We start from the raw sequence: 12,587 nt of genomic DNA, 5'->3' as shown, positions 1-12,587 counted from the left end.
AATTTTACGCATATGTAATACCTTCTCTTGATGAGAATCTAAAAATAGAAGCAAAAGTTGGAGGTAATGACTTCTAAATTCGTAAATATTGTACTGTTTTGAAACATAACAAAGGTTACGAGCCAATTTTTGGTTTGAATAATAATAAAAATTATAAGGTAGAACAGAAATCAACTGTCTTGTCAAAAAGTCGCAAAACAAGCGACACCGCATTAGTTTTAAATTAGATTTAAAACTCAATTTAATACTAAATTTGAAATTAAAAGTACAAATTAAAGTTATAAAAATAAATAAATGTTCAAAGTACGAATTATACCAACAATTTGATTTTTTTATTTAAACAATTTAAAATTCAAATTGAAAAAGTTTGAAATATTATTTCATTATAAAATGAACATTTGTGGCTACATGAAATTATTTGTATGATCGATTAAAGTTGGAAATTATAGTTTTTAAATAAATAAAATGAATCTTACATTGAAATTTTACAATTTTGCATTCAATAATTCTTAATAATTTTTTAAGTTATTCTAATTATAAAATGGAGAATGTTTTAATTTTAGTAGAAAAACAATTTTTACAATATTAATTAATTCAATGTTTAGTTCAAATTTTCCATATTTTTTTTTAGCTTTCTGGGCTGTTACCTGATATAATTATGAAACGGAATTTTGTAGAATGTTTAATGAGAAAGTGAATTTTTAAATCCTAATTGCTGCAAGTAACATCACAACTATACAATTAAAATTTTTTTTTAATAAGTATGTCAACTCAGATGTTTCTCAAAATAGTTAAGTTAGGTCTTACTATCATGAGTGCGCGCCTATCAAATCTGGCTTTATGAAATTACGAGTCTCAAATATTGAATAATTCAAAATTGCATAATGGATTTATCGTTAGTAGTTTTTAAGCAGTAAAAAGTGCAAAGTTGCAAATTTAAAAAGTTAAAAAAATTTTTAATCAAAGCTTCTAGGATTTCAAAACTTTAAACTGGAATTGAATGAATACAATTTTAAGCACTTAAAATTGAACTATTCTAAAGTTGTTATAAATGAAATACTTTTAAATAGGCCAGATCCAAAATTGAACGATTCTGAACTTCTTTTAAAAGCGGAAAATTTTTTAATTAATAATTATTCAACTACAGATTGGCATATCATCAATTTATGAATTCTTTAATTAAAAAAAATTTGAAGTTTTAATCATTTTTGTTTGAAATTAGTCAATTTTTAATTACAAATTTCGAACTTTGAAATTGCTTAATTTTGAAAATTTAATTTAGTTGTTCGAGCATTAAAAATTGTACAATTTTTAAAGAGTAACTTCAAGAATTTCTGATTGCGAAGTTTTTAATTCATAATTGTTGATATTTTAAGAATTTTCATTTGAAATTAACAAATTACTGGTCCTTGAACAATAAAAGTTTCAATTGGATACTCTTCGATTACGTCAATTTGAGCAAATCCGAACACTACAATTTCTGTTCCGGTGAGATGTAGAAATCCGAGAGAATCTGACTGGAATAAAGAGAAGGAAGATTTCAGGAATCAGTTAAATGAAAGTGTATCCAACGTTTCTGTTTTGCAAGTCAAATTGAAACGTTATAAAATTCTAAAATGTTGAGTGTTCAGGCAATTAAAATTACAACTTTCGTAGTTAAAATGTATCAAATGTTTCATTTTAGATTTCAAATTAAAAAGTTAAGTTGAATAATTATCCATTTTTAAAGGAAGTTTATAATCGTTCAATTTTGGATCTGTCCTTTTTAGATCATTTCGTTTGGAACATTTATAGATTAATTTGATTTTGAGGTTTAGAATGTTAAATTTTTTAAATTTAAACTGAAACCTGGTTTATTTTCATTCCTAAATTAATGTAGTCACTTTAAATGTCATTGGACAATATTAGAAATTACTTCTGTTCTATTGCTACGGTTTAAATTAAAATGTCTTAAATTTCAAAAGTTTCGAGTTTAGAAAATTAAAAAAAATTTAGATTCACCATTGGGGCATTTTGCCCACAATTGTAAAATTTTCTTATTTTTTCTGCTTTTTTTTCATTTTTACGACATATAATACAAAAATTGTAATTTTTCATTAGGATTTAAAATTCATTAATATTGAAGGCTCCTTATTTTTTATTTTACAATTTCATGAAGTTGAAATACAACATTATTTAATTTTCACCGTTTCAATTATGAAAATGTTCAAATTAAGACATTGAAAACTTAAAAATTTCAGTTCAGAATGATTAAAGATGAAAAATTTAACTTTATTTCAGTATTATTTAATTCTTGAGTCTCTTAAATCTAATGTATTTTATAATCTTGCAGCTTTAAAATTGTGTTTTATACCATTTTTGTTCTTGCCGCTCTCAACATAAAAAGGACTATTTCTCTTACGAACAATTGCGCAAAAAAATATGTTTAAAAACTGGATTGTATAATCTTTGAAGCTTAAAATTTAAAAAACGCTAAGTCTTCTGCCACTAAATAAATAAATATTCTAATCTTTTAAGATTTCCATTCTAATTGATTTTATTTTGGAAACTGATATACTGTAAAGGAAAAAAAAATATTTCTTGAGAAAATTGCTGAAAATTGTTATAGAGTTTGGAACTAGTCACGAAAAATTATTATTATTATTAATTTTAACCCAAATAGTAGATTCTATTAAAAATATTAAGAATAAAATTTTCACTTTCTGAAAAAGCGCCCCTGCTTTTGGTTCCCGGCCATTTATTTATTGTTATAATTTAGTTTCTCGGTTATCGATTTAATAAATTCATTCCGTCGCTGACATTATTGTGACATTCTGACATCAAAAATCAATCACTGATATTATCGCAAGTGCGATTTCATACATAAAAAGCAAAAAATGTTAATTTTTTTTTGCTGCAATAGAAAATTTTCCGTTTAATTAGTCTAAAACATGCAAACTTGTAAAAAATCCCTTGCGCGGCGATTTTTTGCTGTCACTGCGTGATGCACATGTGGCATTATTTTTTCCTCTGAAAATAAAGGCAAAATTAAGTGAATAAGAAACATAATGGGAAAGAAATTCTAAATATCGCCAATTTCTTATTTTGCGTTTCTTGTTTGCTTCATTTTACCTCCATTCTCACTTTCTTCTGAAATTATTGACTATTCAATAACTATAAGGAAGGGACATATTGAAATTTTCCAGCAATTTTCAAAAATACATGTCGTTTGAAACTTTCTGAAATGTTACTAGATTTCTCTAGTAATTTGGTGATAATATTATACAATTTATTTTATTGTGGTAATATTATATTATATAAATTGTATTTATCAAAAACCTTGCATAGAAACTAAGTTAGTTTTTGGAATTCAATAAAAATAAACTGTTACTCAGAACATGTATGTTTAGTGAATTTTTTCTTGTCTGAAATCAAAAGTTGGACAGTTAATATGCATTTTTGTGAATTTTCTGATAATTATATATTTCAATTACAAGAATTGTTTCTAATATCTATTTTGAAATTCCCGCCGATTGCAATTAACCAGACGCTGCCATGACGCAAGCGCAGTAGCTCAAAGAGTCAGTATTGGCATCACTGGAATCGAGATCCAACCTGCAAACCTGCCAGATTCTGACGTCTTTGTCTTGTGCGTGACTAACGAACAATAAGAAAGAAAAGCTAATCAAAGATACAAAAATAAATTTTACCAATTTTGGTTATAGGTAATCCTGAATTCGGCTGTTTCAAGGGCAATAAATATCGCATTGGTAAGGTATCAATTTGACTTAAACTGAAAAATTCCAAAGAGTTTTTATTTGCACGATCTAGATCCAGTCACACGATGAGTTCCTGTTTATTATTATTTAATCGTTAACATAACCTCAAACGGCTATCTTAATTGAGGTTCTGAAATCGGAAACAATTTAAACCTTTAAAAATCATTTGGTTTGAGACATAAAATATCAAAAATTAAAAAGTGAATCGTGTTTCTGCGCTACCCTACGGATACAAATCTCTAGAGTATTCTCAGGCGAAATAGCCCTGCCTCAGAGTTGGCGTATCTCATTCGATTTACGAGATACGTTATATTAATTCCAATTTTAAACATTAAAATAATATCTGAAACAATCCAAACCCGTAGATTCTGAATTATTATGTTTTAAGCTCTTAATTTTGAAATTTAAAAATCTATTTCTAAATTTTAATTTGAATGCTTAACAAAGGATCGAATTCTTATTTCAATTTCAGCTGAGTGCTTGCTGAGAATTTCACAGAGCTTCTCAGAGCCTAAGAATCTTCAGTATATATTCTGAAATTTCTATCGGTCGGGCGATTTATTAGAAAATAAGAAGATCCTAAAAACTGAAGCTTGCGGGAGGTTTCTTTTACATAATGTTTAAGAAAAATTATAAAAATTGTTTTTTTGAAAATCGACTTTTTAATTACGATTAAAAAACTAAAAAAAAAATTTTGAGACGACCTAGTGCTGAACAAAGTTTTCTTTGATAAATATTTATTTTTTAATTAAAATAATCGAATATTCATACCGAAGAACAAACTTTTTTATGTTTAAAGTTTGAAAAGATTATTTTTTAAGTTTAAAATAACAATTCTGATTTTAATCCTGCGAAGTTCGATTTTGGACCATATTAGTAAGTTCAAAGAAAATTTAGGTTGAAATTTTTTTTTCGTTTGGGGTTCACAAGTTTTTATATTAATTTGTTTTATATAATTTTTGTAGAATTTTTTTAAATTTTCAATTCAAGTAATAATTTTAAAAAAACCTTAAATAATAAACATTTCAGAACCATTTAAACGTTTTACCTTTTTTAAGCTTTTTAAAACTTTTTAAAAAAGATTTTAACAATTTTTTGTGCATAAGAAACGATATTATTCCATCTATAAAACAGCTTCAAAAATCAGAAATTTTCTGAAAAAAAATCTGAATACCTTTTTTTCGTATAAGGTCAACAAATTAAAAATATATGCAACTGGCAATTAAAAAAGAAAGGTATTTCTTATGTTACGTTATTCTTCCAAGGGCTAATCGCAATTTCAAAGCATATTGAATAATTTAAAATTTAGAGCTATTTAAATATACAAGAGTTTATATTTTATTCTTGGAAAGATTAAAAAAATGCATGCGAAACGATTTTATTGCTAGAATTCTATGAAGGTAAATTATTCTTTATAAAAATACTCACCAGATTTGTAGAAAATATTTCAGGGAATAAAATAATTGCCAGAGAAGTTAGAACCGAAAAATTAATATTTCAAAGAATTGAAAATTGTTCATTAGTTGTTACACAAATAAAACCTACGATAGAGTCTCAATAAACAATGTTCAATTTAAAAATCTCTTCAATTTAGAATTTCTTAATTAAAAAAATTTCAATATCAAACAATTTAAAACAGAATTGTCACAATTTCAGAATGATAACTTTAAACTTTGAATGTCCTAATGCGAATAATTGAGTATTCCAAAAATTTTGTAATCTTTTTGGACATCGATCCATCGTTGTTAACAGAAAACCACGGATAGAAATAATTTTTATTTTTAAATATAGGAAATATAGCTATAGTCTAGGTTAAAATGAAATGTAGACTTTTTCCAAATAAAAAATTCAGAAGCTTTTTAAGAATTCTGAAAGGCTTTGAAAGAATATAACAATATTTTTTTAAGATTCCTAGAAAAATTTAAAAAGATTTTTCATTTTGAATCATTATTTTAAGAGAAGATTAAAAACCATGGTTTAAGGTTTCCAAAATTGTCAAAAAAAATCTGTAATAGTTTTTAAATTTCTAGGATTTGTATTTTGAATTTCTAGAATTGTAGGAAAAACTCAATAAATATCTTTAAAAATGAATTAAATTTTTCCTACGATTTTTAGAAAATCCTGTAAATTTTAAAAGATTTTCTTAAAATCTTTTAGATTATTTTTTGACAGTTTTGGAAGCCTTTTAAAATCTTTTAAAGTATTCTCTTAAAATAATTTTTGAACATGAAAAATCATTTTTAATTTTCCTAGCAATATTACGAAAATTTTTATTCTTTTGAAGGCTTTCGCAATTATTGAAAAACTTCTACATTTTTGATTTGAAATCTGCAACAATCTACATTTTGTTTTCAATTAAGCTGGGGCTATTTGCTATATTTTCAAATTTTAAATTAATTTAAAAGCTTTTTAAAACTTAAAATGATTCAAATCTTGTTCGACACATAATAAGCAGGTTTTTCTAAAAACTGTAGAAAAATTCTAATAATTTCAAAAGCTATTTAGAAGTTCTGAAAAAATTTCAAAAATAATTTGAAATTTGAAAAAATTTAAAACAACTTCTAGTTTTCTTAAGATTTTGAAATAAAATATTAAAGCTTTTTAAGGTTATTTAAACTATTTCAAAAGAAAATAATTTAACTTCTAATTTAAGAAGTGTTCAGTTAAAAAAAAAATTTTTAATATTTCTGGCTTAAAATTGCTTCAAATAATATATTTAATAAAAGTTAAAATGGAAAATTTTGCTGTTTGTCTGCATTTCTTTAAAACTTGTTTAATTGAAAACTCTGAGTACGGAACTACCATTTTATACGTGTAAATTACTGTGCATTTGATATAAATTTCAAATAATTTAACATGTAAGAGTTCAACTTTAAGCGCTTTAATTTACAATTTGTTGTTTTATTACTTCAACTGAAAAATTTTTAGCTTTAGGGTTCAAATTTTATTATTTTATTTACCGCGAAAAATGTTTTCGAACCGAGAAAAAACTGGGAATTTTTTTTTGTTTCGATTCAAACGGCCACCCTGATCTTTGTGAAATGTGACATTTTTTTGGTTTATAATTCAAATGATTATAATCAAAGTATTAAAATATTTATCATTCAAATAACTTGTCTCATTCGACCAGTAATCGGCTATATTTAACATCAGAAATTAATTAATTAACGTGGTCGACAAAATAGCAACAATTAGTAACTTCCCAGTGGGCACAAAATTTGGCGACGTCTTCACAACATCGTTACGATATCTTTACAACTTTATGACATCCTATATCTATGTCGTTACAGTGTCTTTGTGATATCGTAAAGACATCGTCAGATCATACGACATATTCACGATATCGTAAAGACGACTTAACGACATGGACATAGAATGTCTTAAAGCTGTCGTAACGATGTCGTAAAGACGTCGCCAAATTTTGTGCCTACTGGGTTCAATTATTTTACTATTTTCAAATAATTTATAAGTGTTTAGGCATGAATGTCAATATTTCTGTTCACAGTTTCATCATGTCTACAGAATCTATCGAAAATTTAAACACTGAAGTAGGTCGAAAGGATTTGTCATGCTCGACAAAAGTTAAATTTCGTACTTCAAGTATTAGATGGACCATCGAAGATTATGATTTCGTTAGTAAAACCGTAAAATTACTCAAATCGCCTCTATTTCCTGTAGATGAGGAAGAAACGCCAAAATGGTATATTGAATTTGAACCTCCAGAAATAACCGAGCATAATAAAAAGCCCTTTAAAATCGCAGTAGGAGGAAAGTTTTCCAAACAAATTTACGTATATATTGCGATGTTTTTTGAAATCGATTCTAGAAAGGTTTTTCGATTTTCTAATTATAGATGTTTAATGGATCCGAATTCTATCGTTTCTTGGGAAACTTTAACTGGAAAAAGACTCCATGAACAATTAAATTGGAATAAAAGTTTAGACAAGAATTTAATAATCATTTGTGAAGTTCGGGTTTATGATTCGACTGAGCATGTCTACAAGAACCCGCGTCCTCAATTTTACGAGTCGAATAATTTGATTCAAGACATGTCCACATTTTTTGCCGATAACCAAACCTTGCAGGATGTTTCAATTTTGGTTGAAAATCGCAAATTTGGGGCACATAGAGCTATTCTTGCAGCGCGAAGTAAAGTTTTTGAAGCGATGTTTTCACACGAAATGAGTGAAAAACTGAATTCTTCTTTAAAGATTAAAGATTTAAACCCAAAAACGGTTGAAACGATGCTTCGATTTATATATACTGATAAAGTCGATAATATGGATTTGAAAGAATTGGCTCCGGAACTTTTTACTGCTGCGGAGAAATACGACCTAAAAAGGCTCAAGGAAATCTGCATCACTTACATGCAACAAAATTTAGAGATTGTCAATATTTTGAAAATTCTAGAAATCGCGGATATATTTTCGATTCTGGATTTGAAGAAAAGGGCTCTAAATTTTGTTGCTTCAAACCGTCAAAGTGTGAAGAACCTGGACGAATTTAAGATTTTGATTGCGAAACGACCGCATTTAATGATAGAGTTTTTGGATATTTTGGATAATCCGGATAATCAAGAAAATCCAGATCATGTTCTTGAGGAAACGTTGGAATTTCGCACTGACACTTGAATAATTTTTAACTTTGATTCTGCCTTCAGATTCTTTTTTTTTTTGTATTTTTACCATGGCATCAGTACGTACCCTCTACTAATGATATTTGTTTACAAAATATAAGAATTTTAATACAAATTCGCCTTTTTATTACACTGCGTTCTCGCTAAACTGGTAAATAGTTTTTTTTTTAGTTCCATGTAAAATTATTAATTTATAAAATCATTAAAAACGTTTACAATGTCTTTTTCTTGAATCATTTCCTTTTTAAGATTTTGGAAATAGTAAAAAGAGAGCAATAATCTAATTTGCAAAATGTTATGTATAGGTAATTTTACGTTTCTTAAAAATCAATCAAATTTCGAAATTAAGTGACGTAAATGGTACTTTTTTAAATTGGAAGATTTCATATTTAAACAACTTTAAGCTTCGGATTGAAATTTTACAAATTGTTTTCTTTATCAAATTACTTTTAATTCATAGATTCGTATTTAGATATAAGAAATTTAAAACTTCGCTTTGAGAGAAAATTCAACACAGCATTCCGGAAGTGGCAATTAAAATCCGGCCAAATGTGACGCAATAACTTGTGTGAAATTTAAAATGGATCGATCAATATCCTGAGGTTCCGTGGGAAAACATAAGATTATAAAATTGTTAATTCGTAGAGTTATGAACAAATTTCTTGCAATATTTCAATGTTTTCAGCTTTTTTGGCATAAATCTCTTAATTTCTAATTAAAAGTAAGAACCCAGTGGGCACAAAATTTGGCGACGTCTTTACGACATCTTTGCGACATCTTTACGACATCCTATGTCCATGTCGTTTCGGCGTCGTTGCGGTATCGTAAAGACATCGTCAGATCATACGACTTATTTATGATATCGTAAAGACACCTTAACGACATGGACATAGGATGTCGTAATTTTGTCGTAAATATGTCGCCATACTTTGTGTCTACTGGGAACCTTCAAGACACAATTACGAGTTTTCTATACAAAACAGTGGCATTTTTTATTCAAAAATATGAAATATAAACAAAAAAGTAAATTTCAGTTTTAAAAAATTTAATTTTTACCCCAAAACAGTGAAATTTCCAAAAATAGACACTTTTTCCACCAAAAAAATTAATTTTGTACTAAAATTATGAATGTCAAGAACTGAATTTTGAAAAAAAAAGTATAAGAATTTATATTTCAATAAAAAAAGTTTTTATTGTTAGATAAGGAAAATTTGATTTAAACTAAAAAGAATTTTCAGCAAAATAGTTGTAACAATCAAACCAATAAAAAAAAGAATTAAAAAAACTGAATACATCTTTAATTTACTTTTTAATTTAATTTTATTATTATAATTTTATTTTTATTATATAAGTTTATTTAAACCTAATTGAAATTTAAATGGAGAAGATTAATTACCTATTTAAAATGAGTAACTTTTCACCAAACAGTTCCATTTTTGGTGCAAAAAAGATACATTTTGAACGAAAAATGGAATATTTAAATTTTCATTTGAAAACAATTTCCTTTAATTTAGGATAGCTAACCATTTGTTGATTTTTTTTTACGAAAAAATTGAATTTTCTACCAAAACTGTTGAATTTTTAGGTAAGTAGTTTAATTTTCAAATAAAATTATGAATTTTCAACAACAAAAAAATGCATTTTAATCAGATGTTCGGGTTTTTTTCTACGAATATAAATATTCAATTGTTTCGCCGAAAACTTTTTTTTTGTTTGAAAATTCAACAATTTATTTAAATTTTCTTTCTTCATTGACTGAAAATTCTTTTTGGGTTGAAAATTTAACTATTTTGTTAAGAATTTTTCTTATTTTATTGAATTTAATTGTTTTTTGTTTGAAGATGAAAACTTTTTTTTTAAATCTATTGTTACATTGTTTGGTGAATACTAAACTTTTTTGGTAAAAAATTACAGTAATTGGTTCAAAGTTGAACTAATATTTGTTAAAAGTTCTAACTGAAGATTCACAACGTAAATTAAAATCTTAACAGTTTTGTTAAAATTTCGTTCCTTTTTTGAGTTGCAATTTTTTACTGCAAATCTAACTTTTCTATTTTTGGTTCATAATTTATCTTTTGTATTAGATTTTTTTAAATTTTTTAAAATGAAGTTTCGTAATTTTAATTAAAAATTTATCTCTGGTTGAAAATTGAACAGATTTTTGTAAAGTTGTTTTTTTTTTATTGAAAATTAATTTTTTTATTGGTAATTTAACTATTAGATTTGTACTATCTGGATAATAATAATAATATTAATAATTGAAGAAACAATTTATCCCAAATAATAAGGTTCTTGCATTAACTTCAGTTGTAATTACTACTTGATCTAAAATTAAGTTTTAAAAACTGTTCTAAGATAAATTTCAAGAACGGAAATTTAAAAGTATTTTTCCACATTAAGTAAATTTTAAACACCTTGGATTAATGAAATTTCAAGTAAAAATATTCCGTTTTCTACTAAATGTATAAATTTTTAAACAAGTAGTTGCATTTTTAAACCATAAGATAAATTTTTGAGGCAAAAAGAGTAATTTGCTGCCAAAAAGATGCATTTTTAACGAAACAGTTGAATTTTTAAATAAACCGTTGAATTTTCAATAAAATGGATGGATTTTTAAATAAAATTTTGAATCTTCAATAGAAAAAAATAAACTATTAATAAATTCAACTTTTTCTTTAAAATATAATCCATTTAAGTTGAGGCTTCAACAGTTTTATTGAAAATGCGTTCTTTTAAAAAAATAATTCAACTGCTTCCAATTTGCAATTAAAATATATTTTGATTGAAATATCAACTATTATATTTCTGGTAAGAATTCGCCTTTTTTAAATTAAAAATTTCTTTACTTAACTTTTTTGTTGACAATCATTTTTGGGTTTAAAAATTAGATTATTGTGGTAAAAAATTCAAAAATTTGGTTGAAGTCGTTTTTTTTTTAATGAAAAATCTTGCTTTGTCGAAAATTCATCCCTTTTGGCATAAATTTGTTTTTTTTTTTTTGGTTACGAGTCAAACTGCTCGGGTGAAAATGAGTTTTTCTAAAAATAAATTCAACCATTTTTAATTTATAATTGACGAATTTTTCTGGCCGAAGTATCAACGATTATATTTATTGATAAGAATTCATCTTTTTTTCTTTTTTTAATGAAAATTCAATTACTTGGTCGAAAGCATTTTCTTAAGGCTACTAAGAAAATTGAATTCAAGGATGTTTAAAAATTTTTGAAAATAAATTTAGAGTATTTTAAAGGAATATTTTTTATTTGGCAGAATTAAAAAAAATGGGTATACATTTTTGCGAAAATTCAAATATCTAGAAAGAATGTGTAGTAGTTCTAAACCAATTTCAAAAATAATTGAAAATTTGATTTGATAAACGTAATATTTGATATTTCAATCAATAATGGTGTTAACTTAAATAGAAAAAAGGTTAAATTCAACCAAAAACAACGAATTTTCAACAAAATAATTAAAGTTTAAACAACAAAAAGAAAATTTTTAGAAAAAAAATGTTTAACAAAAGAATTTAACAACAATATAAGAGGTTTTCACGAGAATTCCGTACCATAAAATGATATGAGGTACAATTTTATATTAAAAAGAATTAACTTCCAGCAAATAATATTTGGATTTTCTTATTAGGTTCTATTAATTCAGTTCATATTCAAGAAAAAAAGAGAAGTTTTTTGAAAACAGAGGAAAAAAGACTAATTCATTAAGAGAGGCAGAAACTTTGGAACAATTATTTGAAAACAATAAAAAACAGAAAAAATTCAGACAAACGTTACAACTTATTATGAAAACTTTCCATTTTTGAATGAAAATATTCTTATTTATTTATTTCATTTTTTTATTCAATATTATTTCTTAATTGTCTATTGAAGGGATACTAATTTTGTGAAAATATGTAAAATTATTCAAAACTGCAAATATTAATTTTTAAAAAGGCTATAGACATGAAAAACATGAGAAGTCGTGAAGCTGAAAAAAGATTCAGATTGCTTAACAGATTTAATTTGGTTCAAAGCAATGAGACTGCAATTTCTTGAAACTTAAAAATAAGTCAAACAAACAAATTGATTTGCTTTTTGCATATAATACAGATAAAATGCACACTCATCTTCCTTATTTTTCATTTCCTAATATTAAAAGCGTAAACAATTTAAGATTCAAGAAAAACAAATTTGTTAATA

This window comes from Belonocnema kinseyi, chromosome 1 (assembly GCF_010883055.1).
Source record: "Belonocnema kinseyi isolate 2016_QV_RU_SX_M_011 chromosome 1, B_treatae_v1, whole genome shotgun sequence".
NCBI lineage: Eukaryota > Metazoa > Arthropoda > Insecta > Hymenoptera > Cynipidae > Belonocnema > Belonocnema kinseyi.
The sequence above is the reverse complement of the archived record's forward strand: the minus strand, read 5'-3'. Positions refer to the sequence as shown.